This window comes from Impatiens glandulifera, chromosome 1, assembly GCF_907164915.1.
Source record: "Impatiens glandulifera chromosome 1, dImpGla2.1, whole genome shotgun sequence".
NCBI classification, from domain to species: Eukaryota; Viridiplantae; Streptophyta; class Magnoliopsida; order Ericales; family Balsaminaceae; genus Impatiens; species Impatiens glandulifera.
The window spans coordinates 88,926,455-88,942,263 of NC_061862.1; the positions used below are offsets into that span (position 1 = coordinate 88,926,455).

A 15,809-nucleotide genomic window follows, 5' to 3' on the forward strand; every position below is an offset into this window, starting at 1 on the left:
TGATGCTGTTGTACGACGATCTGTCTATGTAAATTTTACTCTTCCGTAAGCATTTTCCGATTACGAATTCCACCGGTAACTCCCCTGCTGCTTCTGGAAGTTTTTACACCGCCAAGCAAATGATTCGATTTCTCTAGATGCTTCGGAGGAGGAGAGAAGCCGTCGTCGTCGGTGGTGTGGATGTGTTCTTGAAGAATGGGAAATATCTGAATCCGATTTGCGGAAGGGGGTTTAAGGGGTTTTAGGATAAGGGGTTTTAGGATTTGGAAATATATAGTTCCTATATAAATAGACAAACGGCTACTAAAGGGGTTTAGGATTTCGAATTCCAATGGATTCAAATTATTTATTATCTATTATCATAATATTAATTCCAATGAATTCAAATTATCTAATCAACTAAGTATATTATTATATTATTATATAATATTAACTTAAAATTATACTTTGACCTGACAATTTTATCTCATTTGTCCTTAAAAGAAGATTGACACAAACTTAAAAAATACCACCAAATATAATTAACAGATATGAGCATCAAACGACCTAACAAAAATGTAGAATATTATTTGAATTAGAAAAATTCGGGACGCCAAATCCGATCCAAATAAATAATATACCAAATTAAACAAAATAAAGCTTAAATTCAAATATAAGTACTAAAAAAAAGAATAAATAATAAAGAAGTTGTGAAAACGAAAAAGAAAATAACTATTGGTTATTTTTTTTAAAAGGAAATAAAATTAATTAACTTAAATTAAGATTCTTAAGCCTCTGTTTGGTTGGAGGTACTATAGATATAGGATAAAGATATCTACAGTAAAATTAAATTAATGTTTGGTTAAAATAAATTATATCTACTGTGTTATTAAGGGTATAATTTATACCTAAAATGAGGTATAAAATTGCAACAGGTATCACAAGGTATAAATTTCTAACCTTTACTAATTTCTATTTTTTTAAACTCATTCTTGTCTTTAACCAAAATTATTGTCTTTTTCATCCTCCGAAGTGGAAGTGGACTTAGTTACCCCATTGATGAAAGCTATCCTTTAAAATGTAAACAGATTTTTTAATTTTTCATTCTCTTGACCAATAATCTCTGAAGTGAAAAGAGAGATATCAAAAATAAAATAATTATTTATTTAAGAAATGTTTAACAAAAAAATATACAAATAAGTTAAAACAATAAGTTTCTTAGTTAACTCTTCGATGAAAACGTTTCACTACATTTTTTTTGGTAGTAAGCACAGAATATTTAAATGCATTTTTTTTATTATGTTAGATTACATTAATTAAGTCAGATTTGTTTTAGTCGGTTTTGTTTTTAGATAGCCTTATTTTCAAGTAATATAACAAATTTTTATTTTTATCTTGAACTTTTATTTTTATAGGTATCTAAATTCTTATTAAGTCTTCACAACATAGAACGATCTATTGAGATTCGTTTATTTGTAATTTTGTTATTATATATTTAATAGTATTAATTATTAACAAACAATTTATTTAATTATAGGAAATAAAATATATTTATAAAAAAATTATATTATCATATAGAATTATTAAATATTTTTAAACTAATATTTTTTATTAGTTTAAATATAATTAATAATAAATATTAAAATAATTTATATAAATAAAAGAATAAAATAGTCTTTAATTATTTTTACTATTTTTTTATACCACGAACCAAACACAAAATTATAAAATTTATATAATTTATATCACTTATATTATTTCAACCAAACACTAATAATTTATATAATTTATACATCTTAATACCCCTATACATGTTATACCCAAACAACTTACATCTATATAACTAGTACCACGAACCAAAACCCTCAATTAATTGTATCACCTAATTGTACTAAAAATGCACATTGTTGTTGGTCTCAATCTCACCGCTTAGAGTCCGTCTAGATTGAACGTGGCAGGCTTGTATGATTATAGAGCATGTTCAACGAAGATCATGCTCATCATCGAGACAATCAATCTCAGATCTCTCCTTCTTTGCGTGGCTGGAGTCCGGTTATTTCTCAAAGAGAAAGGTTTTCCAATTTTGTCGTAAAAAACCGGAAAGGTGAAACAATCACATCCAGACGCTTTTACGGATTTACTCCATTATTTATTCATCTTTTCATATTGTTTACCGCTATTATATATTTTAGTATTCAGCACTTACTACACATGGTTGGCAGTGATGTGAAAGAAAAGTCTTCATCCTCGTTTAAATGATTTGTACGTATACATACTTCTTTTTTCTCTTATCTCTCGCAATCGTTGTGACTTTTATTCATCATTAACTCTTCGTGGCATGTTGTGAATTCCAAATGTCTTTTTCAGGTTTAGAAACATTTGCTTCAATCGAGTCTAGATTTGGAGTTCATTCTGCATTCTACTTGCTTGATTGAATCTCTTGATTCTATGTAACGATATTTGTTACTTTCCGTATTAATTTGAGTGGATGATTATTATATTAGGTTTTATCTTAGGAGATTTCAAATCCAGTTACAAATGAATGAATTAATCATTCATTTGTGCTGTGAATCTATTTCTTTGTTTGTTTCTGTGGCGGATGTCTAACAACATATTGAGTTCATTTGTAATCCATATGAGATGACATTGAGAAACATATGTAATCTAAACTTTGCCTTGAGAGATTATAAAAATTTATTGACAGTTTATTTGTATGATTCTGATAAAAATTCAGAAACAATCTAATAGATAGAAACAAACATATCACGCAATTAGGCTATGAATATCACGTTTGGGCTCAAGTATCTTCCCATAGAGCCAAATTGATACATCCATTGTTCTCCACTAGGTGAGGAAAACAATGAAGTTGAGGAAATGAATGATTCAGAGCCAGATGTCTGATGATTGATTGGGAGGAAAGGCTTACTTGCAAATGGGGATTTAATCTCGTACCAAATGTGAGGAAAGAGGCTAAATGTCCATTAAGTTTAGTCTTTTCTGAATTCATTACCACAAATGACATGAGTTGTACATAATTAGTTGTATTTCTATCAGCCTACTATGATTATGGTTTGAATGAAACTATCATTATATATCACAATTATCTTATCTGCATTGATAATTAGATGATCATTTTTTAAATAGGCTTTTATTTGCCAAAAATCATATGTGATTTAATGTCTTGTCCATTTGGTCTCATATACAAAGTGCATAGACTGCATCAAGACTGATAATGACATATTCTACTTTCAATTGACAGATATGGATTAGGAGGTACAGTTTTTCTTTGTGTTTCAATAAGCAATGTCATATAATGCCATCTCATTTTGTGATCGAGTTTATTTTGTTGTCATCGACACGAAAGAATCAAAGAAGTTGAGCTCGGTTCACAAACTATAAGGTCCCATGGGATTACAGTGGCGAGGATCCACTTGCATGATTGACTCATTTTACTGCTTCTTGGTGTGATATACTATGTTTTGAATACAATCAGTCCGTTCTATCGGTTTGTTGAGAAGGATATGATGTCTGACCTCAAGTATTCTTTGAAAGATAATACAATTACTCCATGGGCTGTTCCGGTATGTTCTTTTTCTATTATTTTTATTTAGAGAAATATTTAGAGGTCGTGTAACTTATGAATAGTGTTCCTTTCCATTGCTAGATATATGCAGTTATTTTTCCTACCTTGATTTTTCTAAGAGTTTATTTACGTAGGAAGGATGTATATGATCTTCATTAAGCAACTTTAGGTAAAATTGAAATCCTTAATTTATGTTCCTTGTGTGAAATGTTATGTTTATAAGCTTTGAGAAAAAAAACAGGCCTACTTTTTTATGTCCTCATCACGTCTGTTCTAACAAATGCGATAAAGGATGTTGTTGGTCGGTCTAGACCTGACTTCTTCTGACGGTGCTTCCCAGATGGAAAGGATGTATGTATTTTACTCAATTTCTCTAGATAATGGGTTCATTTATAAATACCAAGTTCAATTTACAGTTCAAATCTAAATGATAGGACAGAAATAATTTTAAATGAAATGAATATGGAACATACGGTTTTACCACTAAGATGTTGGTGTTCCTTGCCATTACGGGCGGGTTTTAAATTCCGGGTAAACGGGTTAGGGTTTTCTCTTATGAAAACGGGTTAGAGTATAAATACTTTTTTTTGGGTATTTTTCTCATAACAGAGCAAATAGAGAGAGAGAGAGAGTGAATTACAGATCTAGGGTTTTCTGGTTTCCTTCATCTTCTTGTTCTTTGGCTAATTTATAGTGAGAAATTGGGGGAGCTTTTGATTGTGGAGTAGTCCAATCAATCCTAGTGTAATCACTTCTTTCATTTGAGAGCAGGGCATGTAAGTTTCTACTATTGACATTTGTTTGATTTAGTGAAACTTATCCCTCCCGTGGACGTAGGTCGATTTTGACCGAATCACGTATATTGTGTTGTCGTTTATTGCTTTGTGCTATTTCAGTTCTTAGTAATCTGTTTATCGTCATAGACGATTTGGAATCTGATTTGCTACAGATTTTGATTTCTAAAAAGATCCATAGTTTTGCTGTTGCAAAACCCAACAGTGGTATCAAAGCAGTATTAATTGGTTATCTGTTTTAACATTGGAGCAGAGTGATCTGCTGGTTATTTGGCGAAATTCATAGAAGAGATCAGCTAGTTTCTTTGCTGGTGTTTTTGTCAGTTGTTAATGCAGTAATAATGGGGAAATCTAGACCTGATATGGTGAGTCTGAATGGTACAAACTACAGGCAATGGAAACTGATGATCAGTGATCTGTTAGTTTCAGATAATTTGAATGAAGCAATTGAAAATGAGGGTGTTAGACCTGAGACTACAAAAGAGGCTGATTGGAAAAAGATAGATAGAAAGGCCTGCAGCTTTATTCGTTCCTGGGTTGGTGTAAATGTTGTGCACCATGTTGAGAATGAGACTACAGCGTATGGTGTGTGGAGCAAACTTGAAGCTCTCTATGCTTGGAGGTCAGCAGGGAATAAAGCAGCATTGGTACGAAGGCTGGTGAATCTGAAGTACATTGATAATAAATCAATTGCTGAGCACTTGAATGAATTTCAAAATATTTTGAATCAGCTGAGTAGTATGAAGATAAACTTTGATGATGAGGTGCAAGCACTTTTAGTCTTTGGATCTTTGCCTGCAAGTTGGGAGACACTTATTATCACTTTCAGCAACTCAACACCAAATGGTAAAGTCAACATGGTATTTGTCACCAGTTCCTTACTTGATGAGGAGAATCGAAAGGGGATAAACCCTTTAAGTCTGATATGTTGGTGGTTGATAGAGTAAGATCAAAAGATAATAGAAGTGGTTCGAGCAGGGGAAAGTCTAGAAACAAGTCTAGAGCTCCAAAGAAGGATGATGCTTGCCATTACTGTGGCAAAATGGGTCACTGGAAAAATGAGTGCTGGAAATTTAAAAATGATAAAGCGAAGGGTACAGTGAAGCCCAGAGAAAAGAAAGAACAGAGTGCAGATACATCTGCTTATGCTTCAGATGGTGAACTGACATATGCTTCTAACTGTCAAGACTCCTCTCTTAACACATCTTCAAATGAAACAGCATGGATTGTTGACACAGGTGCCTCATTCCATATAACTCCACACAAAGGTTACTTCCAGTCCTACAAAGTTGGTGATTATGGTGAGGTTCGCATGGGTAACAGTGGTGTGTCCAAGATAGTTGGTCTGGGTGATGTTAGATTTGAGACAAATATGGGCTACTTCCTGACATTGAGAGATGTAAGACATGTTCCTGATTTGAGAATGAATTTGATTTCAGCAGGTAAGCTCGATGATGGAGGCTACCATAATGTTTTCAGTGGTGGAGTATGGAAGCCAAGCAAGGGTTCATTGGTTATTGCACGAGGTAAGAAATGTTGTTCCTTATACAAGACAAATTTTAAAATTGTCTATGATGCGGCATATTCTGTTTTAATGGAGTCATCCTCTGAGTTGTGGCACAAGAGATTATGTCACATTAGTGAAAAGGGGCTGAATGTTTTGATCAAGAGGAATGAGTTGCTGAATCTCAAGGATGCTCATCTTGAAAATTGTGAGCATTGCTTGAAGGGTAAGCATAACAGAGTCTCCTTCAGTAAGTCAAAAGTTGAACTGAAAAAGAATGTCCTTGAATTGGTCCATACAGATGTTTGTGGTCCTATGAAGATTAAATTCATAGGTGGTGCTTCCTATTTTGTAACCTTCATAGACGATGCATCTAGGAAGGTTTGGGCTTATGCTATAAAGTCCAAGGATGAGGTTGCAGCAAGGTTTGAGGTCTTTCACAAGCTGATTGAAAGAGAGACAGGAAGAAAACTGATGAGGGTGCGGTCAGATAATGGGGGAGAGTACATAGGCTCGTTTGATGATTATTGCAAAGAGCAGGGTATTCGACATGAACAGACTGTGCCCAAGACTCCACAACAAAATGGTGTGGCAGAGAGGATGAACAGAACAATGTTGGAACGGATGAGGAGTATGCTCTCCCATGCCAGGTTGGCTAAGCATTTATGGGATGAAGCCATGAGCACTGCAGTGTATGTGATCAACCGTTCTCCCTCCAAGCCATTGAATAATAAGTGTGCAGAAAGCGTCTGGTCATGTAAAGATGTTAATTATGACTATTTACGTGTTTTTGGTTGCAGAGCTTTTGTGCATGTTCCAAAAGATGAGAGGTCTAAGCTAGATGCAAAAACCAGACAATGCATATTTTTGGGGTATGGTGATGAAAAGTGGGGATACAGGTGTTATGACCCAGTTGATAAGAAGGTTTTGAGAAGCCGGGATGTGGTATTCCTTGAAGATCAGACTATTGAGAATTTTGAAGATGGTGAAAAGCTTGATGCATATATACGTGACCTTTCTAGTCTTGAGTTGTCTCATGATGTTGAGGAGACAAGGTCACATGTAGCTTCAGACTCAGATAGTGATGATGATGTTCCTCAGGGTCAAGCTGTAGGCCATGGAAATGATACTAATACTGAAACTGATCTTGGTGATAATGTTGAGGTTGATTTTGAAGTTCAACAAGAAGATGGAAATCAACAGAATCAACAAACAGAGGTACTTTGGAGGTCTACTAAGGAGAAAAGATCAAGTTCTAAGTATCCTGCTACAGAGTATATTCTTATAGCTGATTGTGGGGAGCCTATATACTATAGGAGGCTCTTGAGGATGCTCATAAGAAAGAATGGCTAGCTGCCATGGATGAAGAGATGAAGTCATTACTGAAAAATGGCACATATGATCTAGTTGAAAGACCAGAGAACAGAAAAGTATTACAAAATAAATGGGTGTACAAGATCAAGCAAGAAGGTGATGATAGCAAGACAAGATACAAGGCTAGGCTGGTTGTCAAAGGTTTTGGCCAGAGGCATGGAATCGATTATGATGAGATTTTCTCACCGGTAAAGAAGATGACTTCTATCCGGGTGGTGTTAAGTCTAGCTGCTTGTATGGATCTTGAGGTTGAACAACTTGATGTCAAGACTGCATTTCTCCATGGTGATTTGGATGAAGATATTTATATGGAGCAACCTGAAGGTTATAATAAGAAAGGTGAGGAAAGCAAGGTGTGCAAACTTGTCAAAAGTCTGTACGGTTTGAAGCAAGCACCAAAGCAGTGGTATCTTAAGTTTGAGTCGTTCATGACCATCCATGGGTACATGAAGACGTCTACAGATCATTGTGTCTTTGTGCAAAAGTTTGCTTCTAATGATTTTATTATACTTCTCCTATATGTTGATGACATGCTGATTGTTGGGAGAGACAAGCTCAAGATTGCCAAGTTGAAAAAGGATTTGGCTAAGTCTTTTGAGATGAAAGACTTGGGTCAAGCAAGACAAATTCTTGGAATGCAGGTCATTCGTGATTGGGTGAAGAAAAGGCTATGGTAATCTCAAGAGAGATATATTGAGAAGATTCTAAAACGATTCTGTATGGACAAGGCAAAGCCAGTTGCTTGTCCATTGGCTACACACTTGAAAATAAACAAGACAATGTCTCCCAAGGATGAAGAGGAAAGACAAGAAATGTGCAGTGTTCCATATGCTTCAGTAATAGGCAGTCTAATGTATGCAATGGTCTGTACAAGACCGGATATAGCTCATGCGGTTGGAGTACTTAGTCGTTTTCTTTCAAATCCTGGTAAGACACACTGGGAAGCGGTTAAGTGGCTAATGAGATATCTTTGAGGGACCTCCAAATACGCTTTGTGTTATGGTACTGGAAAGCCACATGTTGAAGGGTTTTCTGATTCAGATATGAGTGTGATATTGACACAATGAGATCAACTTCAGGGTATTTGTTTACTTTTGGAGGAGGAGCTGTATCATGGAAGTCTCGTCTACAGAAATGTGTTGCTTTGTCTACTACAGAAGCTGAATATATTGCCATTACTGAATGTTGTAAGGAAATGAGATGGATGAAAAAATTGTTGAAAGAAATAAGCATTGCACAAGACAGGTTTGTGGTGTTTAGTGACTCACAGAGTGCTATACATGTGAGCAAGAATCCAAGTTTCCATTCACGTTCAAAACACATCCAAAGAAGGTACCATTGGATCTGTGAAGTGCTCGAGAAGAAGGAGTTATACTTGGAGAAAGTGCACACAGATGAGAACGGGTCAGATATGATGGCAAGAGGAAAGCATGAGATATGTTGTGCCAAAGCCGGAATGGTTCTAGCAGAAGCGTCACGATGATGAATGTTTATAGCAACATTCTCTCATGGCTCGGAAGAGGGAGAATTGTTGGTGTTCCTTGTCATTGCGGGCGGGTTTTAAATACCGGGTAAACGGGTCAGGGTTTTCTCTTATGAAAACGGGTTAGAGTATAAATACTTTTTTTTGGGTATTTTTCTCATAACAGAGAAAATAGAGAGAGAGTGAATTACAGATCTAGGGTTTTCTGGTTTCCTTCTTCTTCTTATTCTTTGGCTGATCCAGAGTGAGAGATTGGGGGAGCTTTTGATTGTGGAGTAGTCCAATCATTCCTAGTGTAATTACTTCTTTAATTTGAGAGTAGGGCATGTAAGTTTCTACTATTGACATTTGTTTGATTTAGTGAAACTTATCCCTCCCGTGGACGTAGGTCGATTTTGACCGAACCACGTATATTGTGTTGTCGTTTATTGCTTTGTTCTAATTCAGTTCTTGGTAATCTGTTTATCGTCATAGACGATTTGTAATCTGATTTGCTACAGGTTTTGATTTCTAAGAAGATCCATAGTTTTACTGTTGCAAAAAGGATGTATGTATTTTACTCAATTTCTCTAGATAATGGCTTCATTTATAAATACCAAGTTCAGTTTACAGTTCAAATCTAAATGATAAGACAGAAATAATTTTAAATGAAATGAATATGGAACATACGGTTTTCCCACTAAGAATCCTTGATTGAAGTGGAGGTAGGTCTATGGGGATCGTGCTAGCTTACACACCATGGAACAAATCCTGATTTAATTTTTTTTTATAGAATCTGCAGTTTTATCTTAAAAGTATTCTAAGTGTGGTGTCTCATGTCTTACTGTTAGGCTTATGATTTGATTAGAAATGTTATTTGCCATGGAAATAAACATGTGATAAAGGAAGGGCATAAAATTTTTCCAAGTGGCCATACTTCGGGTAAGTATCTCATTGATATTCAACGAAAATAGTCCTCCAATACTTTACTCAAAATCTTATTAATTTCTTGTTGTAGTATTCTTTGTCAGTATTCTTTGCAGGTCTAGGATTTATGTCGTTGTATTTATATGGAAAGATCAAGGTGTTTGACGGAAGAGGACATGTAGCAAAATTGTGCATCTCTTTTACCATGCTACTTGTTGCATCACTTGTTGGTGTCTCTCGAGTTGACGACTACTGGCACCACTAGCAAGATGTGGCAGTAGGAGATATACTAGGTGAGTTCATTGCGTGTTATGTTTATCAATTACTATTTGGGACTTGAACTTGGTTTTCTTTTGGCATATAATGTTAGTACATTAGCCATTTGGGGCTTTTGTCAAGAAAGAAGAGATTAATGTTTCTTTTTCTAAACTAATAAAATATCTAACACTAAATAATTTCGTGAAAAAAGAATGTCTGTTAGGAAAAAGCTCCCCAAATGGCACACATGTTAAAAGTTTGAACATTATCTTGCAGTTCAAAGTTCAAACCCCATATGTTAAAAGAGGTCCAAGTTCAAGCCCCAATTTTAATAGCTTTGAGACTTGTTTGATGAGGTGTTATTTAGTCCTAGTTCAATATGAGTTTTTGAGATTAATATAAAACAACCGAATATCTCATCATCAATATACTCTTTATTCATTAAATTATAACCATAAGACTAATGTCCTTTTACCCAACTAACCGAGTTTTCAATAGCTTACGGTTGAAGTGTCCATATGACGACAGTGGTGAGTTGCTCTACTAGCCTCACACCCCTGCCAGAGATTATTTTCAAAAAAGAAAATGTTAATCGTCTTAGATAGTAAAAAGGTTATTTATCTACAGGTATGTATTGGCTACATTCTGATATCTTCAGTTTTACCCGCCTTCATACCATGCTGAAGGTATGTCTAATTAGGGTTGTTGTGCTACCACATAAGTATTCACAACTAAAACAGAGCATTTTCTTCGTGAATATATTATCATCCCATTACAGGTTCGGGTTCTTATGCCTACTCCAAAATGAGGGAGAAATCACGCAGTCGTAATCGCTCAGTCAGTAGTGTTTTCACACAAAATGAAAATGAAGTATCGGGAAATACTCTAGTTGAAGATGATCATCACCATAATTTCTTAGGGATGGGTTTATCGGGAAATTCTAGTTTGGTAGTTGATGACTTAGAACAGGGAATAATGTATAGTTAGTTATATACGTGCATTATTTGATGGTCAATTGATAGCTATCTGTTTTTTATTGTTTTTTGTTCATTGAATCGTAGCGATGGTAGGAATTCACAGCCGCTTCACATCAATGGAGGCCAAGAGATCCAAAACAGATGAACTCGGTGGTAGTCAGGTTAACATATGGTTTTTATTTAGAGTTATTAGTTTATTTGGTTTTTATAGTTAGCCAGAGTTATTAGTTTATCTATGAAGCATGTTAATATATTTCTATGGATAATTATTTTATCCAACATTTATTTTATTATTTATTATTCATAATTCAAATCAAATTGTTAGGTGTTCAAATTAGATTTTAAGATTAGGAAACTATTTTATTGGACAAGACATGGTTCAATTATTACTATTGTTAATGAACTGTATAATGGCAATATTAATATACTTTTTGATAATCTTAATTATACTCACATGTCATAATATATAAACAAATTTTGTTTTAATACTCTTATAGGTAATAGTTTATAAAAAAATAATTTAATTTCATTGATTCGAACTTGTATCTTAAAAACTAAATAATATTATTAAAAATTTGGCAACAAAATTTTTGGTTAAATTTAACAAGTTATCACCTCTTTCCAAGAAATTGAGAAATATTGAAATAATAATTTTTTCTTTTACAAAATATGATAATTTTTTTTTATGAGTTGATATGGAAATAAAGGAATTTGAGGTAATTGTAAAGACAAAAGGTAATGACTTTAGTTCAAATATCTTCAAGTGCTTCATTACAAACATTATTTATCATATTTGGATGGAGAGGAACGCATGAAAATTATCAAGGGTTCGAAATGATGTGAATGTGAAGACGAATTCTCACTTGTGAAAGAAATTGGTTGATTTGTCAAAGATGAAATATTGCATATGAGAAATTTACTCTTACGTATGATTTCAAGGCACTCTAAGTTTCATTGATTGCTTCCTTCAATTTTGTTCTCATTCTAGTTGTTTTTTTGTTTTCATCTTGTTGATTCATTCATTTTTGACAAAAAAAATTGTTTTGCCGCCTAAATCATGAGCTCATAAAATTCTTCACCCTTTTCGGGTCTTTTTATTTAATGACATTATGTCGTTTTATAAAAAAAATTAAGATAACAAAGTCATATGAGAAAATATTTTCAATCTAAAAAAGATGGTGAAATTATTATAAGAAGTTAAAGATTAATCAAATAAAATATTGTTGATCAAACACTAAATTTTATGGATTGGTTAGTTAGTTAACTTGCTAATCCGAAAAAGTTTTCTCAAAATTTTGATTTGGTCTCTGTGTTTGATTTTGTAGAATTTAAGATAGTGGTGAGTCGCTTCTTCAGTTTCGTTAGAAAGCTTATCTCGTGGTATTTTCTCGGTAAAATCTGCTAATGAATAAACAAGGGAGTCTAGAGGTTGTGCTAGAAGTCCTTGTTGAGATATAATATTGTATTTGTGGCAACTCAATTCGACTTTAAAAATTTGTACCGCAAATTTTGAAAAATATTCTTCACCATGTACCGGAACTTCTGAAAAACATTCTTCACCATGTACAACATTTGAATGATTTTCTGAATTTTCTTCTATTGTAATTTGACGATCGGGCACTTGTTCATTTGTCAAAGCATCAACATCTTCATTGTCTAAACAATTTGCTGAATTTTCTTCTATTACAATTTTAAGCTTCTATAGTGATATTTTCTTGGTAGAATCAATAAAGAAGTCGAAAGGTCATTTTGAAGTCTTTGTTCAGATATAATGTTGTATTTGTAGCAACTTGATTCATTTTCAAGAATTTGTACCGTAATTTCTGAAAAAAGTTCTTCACCATGTACACCATCTGAATTTTCTTCTATTACAATTTGACGATCGAGCACTGGTTCATCGTCCAAACATAACCCAAATTGTTTTATGCCTTCAGTTTTAAGAAAATCTCATGTAATCACCATATTAGGATCTAAACAAGCTTTAAAATTTGTATACCATAACTTGGCATTATCTTTAAAATAAAATCTTGCAATTCTTTGTTGAATGTCGGTTGGTATGTCGTTATTCCTGAAATATTCTTCTGCTTACAATTTTGCTGTCTAATTCTGGGAATTATATTTTACTTTCGTGCGTAAAATAATACTTTACGTATCTTGCATAAGAGGGAGAAAAAAAAATCGTATCGATTCTTGCGGAAGGAGTTGATGGGGAGAAAAGATTAATTTGTCGAATTTTTCAAACCACAATTAGAGAATTGACAGCTCTAGTACCATTGTTACAATTCGTTTACTTAGTTACGTCACTTCCAAAGTTTTTCATAGAAACGGTCGAAAAAAGAATGAAGAATGATCAGGAAGGGGATGCAATGTCAATAGAAGAATAAGGTGCGACCAAGAAGAATAAGATGAGAATTTTAGAACACAACTCAAAGTAATGAAACTATTATTTCTTCCAACGTATTCCAGAAATTTAATAAAAAAACTATTTATAAAAGTAGATCTAATTAACTAATTAACTATATTAAAAATTCGAATTAATACTAATAGGATTTAATTGTTACAACTATAAAACTTGAAGGATTTATCTATACTATTGGATCAATACAATAAATATATATATATATATCCATATATATATATATATCCACATATATATATATATATATATCCATATATATATATATATATATATATATATCCATATATATATATATATATATATATCCATATATATATATCCATATATATATATCCATATATATATATCCGTTACATAATCACAACAAAAGAAGTCAGTCACTATGATTAATATCATGAAGCATTCCATGTTCTACTAAAGCGTGATATATATATCAAATGAAGTAACGATCAAAACAAAAATCAAGATGACTAAACTTTGTAAACTCGAACCTACTTAAGTCCTTCCTTGTCCTAGTTCGTGATCTGCATCACGACCTCTTTCAACAAGATCTTCTTCTACAGCTTTAATGACATCTTTTGATGATTGAGCAAATGATTCCAACGATTGGTTCTATTATCTGATTAGTAGTAATATACAAAGTCCAATGAATAAAAATAATTTTTACAAATCATCCAATAAAATTCTTACCGAAACTCCTTTATTGTCGCATGTTCTTCAATCAAATTTGATCTTAGGCGGTGGTGGTATCCAATCCAGCTCCTCCTCTTAGTTGTCCTCATTATCAAGAATTTGTACAATCTCCTTTTTTATCTTCGTTTATTTTCTTAACCTAATTGTATATAATAACATCAATAAGATATAGTTATCGAAATTGGTAACAGGTTAATTTGTTTATTTGGGAGAGATTTATAACCTTATTGGATAGTTTACTCTCTTGGAACGACATGAAGAATATGAAACATCATCGTCATCATCTTCCCATTAGAGAAAAACGTCAATGAAAATTAACTTTGGGTGTTTGAGAAGGGGTCATCTACCATCACTCTTTAGGACCTTCTTTGATTAAAAGTAGGAAAAAAATTGGGTTAAAAAATAAATACAAGCCCATTCAGGATAATTTTAACAAATTAATATTAATATCCATTCCGGCACAATATGAGGCGGGGTGGGCATCAGATTTGCTTGATATACTTTCATAAAGATGTATACACAGGGCATTAAAATCATAGAGATACAAATAACGATCACTATGTATGTGGTTGGTAATAATAACTCATATACCGACAATTTTGTTCTAGTCGGCGTTGATATGCTAAATGACGACGATTTTTGTTATGGTCAGCATATATAGTCGGTATTGAGTTCTTTTTACTAGAATCGAAGAAGAAAACATACACTAGTAAACGATTGAAAGTTGCCTTAGAGAAGAAATTAAGGAAAAGAAAAATAACAAAAAAATAAGTCAAACAAAAATAATTACGGTATTTCATTATTTTAACCCAGCTACAGTAGTTTTGGTATTCATTTGAAGTCATTATTTACTAATAACTTTTAATTGTTTTACTATTTTAGTATTCAATTTCAATGTCAACCACGATTATAGTATCAATTCCACAATATTGGAATAAAAGTTTGATCATGGATATTAACACTTCATTTACTGTACTGTTGTAGTCTCAACTTTCTCAGATAGGCTTGACTACGTGCGAATGTGAAAGGCCTTCACTTGACTTTTATCAATACTGAATTTATCTAAAGAGTTCTACAAACATTGACTAGTAGTTAAGTCTAGGGGTGTAAACGAGCCGAGTCGGGCTCGAACTAGCCTTGGCTCGAGTTTGACTCAACTCGATTTTTATTGGCTCGGCTCGAGCTCGATTGAGCTTTTAATATTAAGCTCGAACTCGGCTCGATCAAATAACCATAGGCTCGAGTTCGGCTTGATAGGCCCGATAAGCTCGAATTTAAATATATCCCCTCCATTCATCTTGGTTTGCTTCATTGCATTCATTCTTTCGTGCTTCTTTAAGTTATAAATATCTTATATTAAAAAAATATAAATCAACATTCATAAATCACTAGTTCACAAAAATAATATTTCATATCCTTAGTTATATTTTAATAAAAAAAAGACAATCATAAATCAAAATATAGCTCATAAAAAATAAAATTTCAGCAGCATGCGTCATGCGTGTTCATCTCAAATTTCAGCAATATGCATGGTCATCTCAATAAAAAATTCTCGATCATACCACCAGTATTACTAAATACATTCATTAACATAAAGTTATAGTATGCTCAAATAATAATATAATAATTACACTAGAAAAACAAATTAGAAATAACTAAAATATAATTTACCATAAGAGTTGGATGTTAAAAGAATAATTTCTTGATAATTTTTTTTCTTCTGTAAAAAGAAATAATCATATAAGTGATTAAAATTTAGTTTTTAATTTAGATAACTAATAATGAAACTTAACGTACCTTATTTGATCCCTCCAATATGTCAAAATCATTCCAAACTTC

The 15,809-nt window shown here is 33.0% G+C and overlaps 1 pseudogene; it reads left to right on the plus strand.

Annotated features, from left to right (window-relative positions):
- Positions 1–3,039: 3,039 nt before the first annotated feature.
- Positions 3,040–11,003, plus strand: LOC124935577 (annotated as a pseudogene).
- The last annotated feature ends 4,806 nt before the right edge of the window (positions 11,004–15,809 follow it).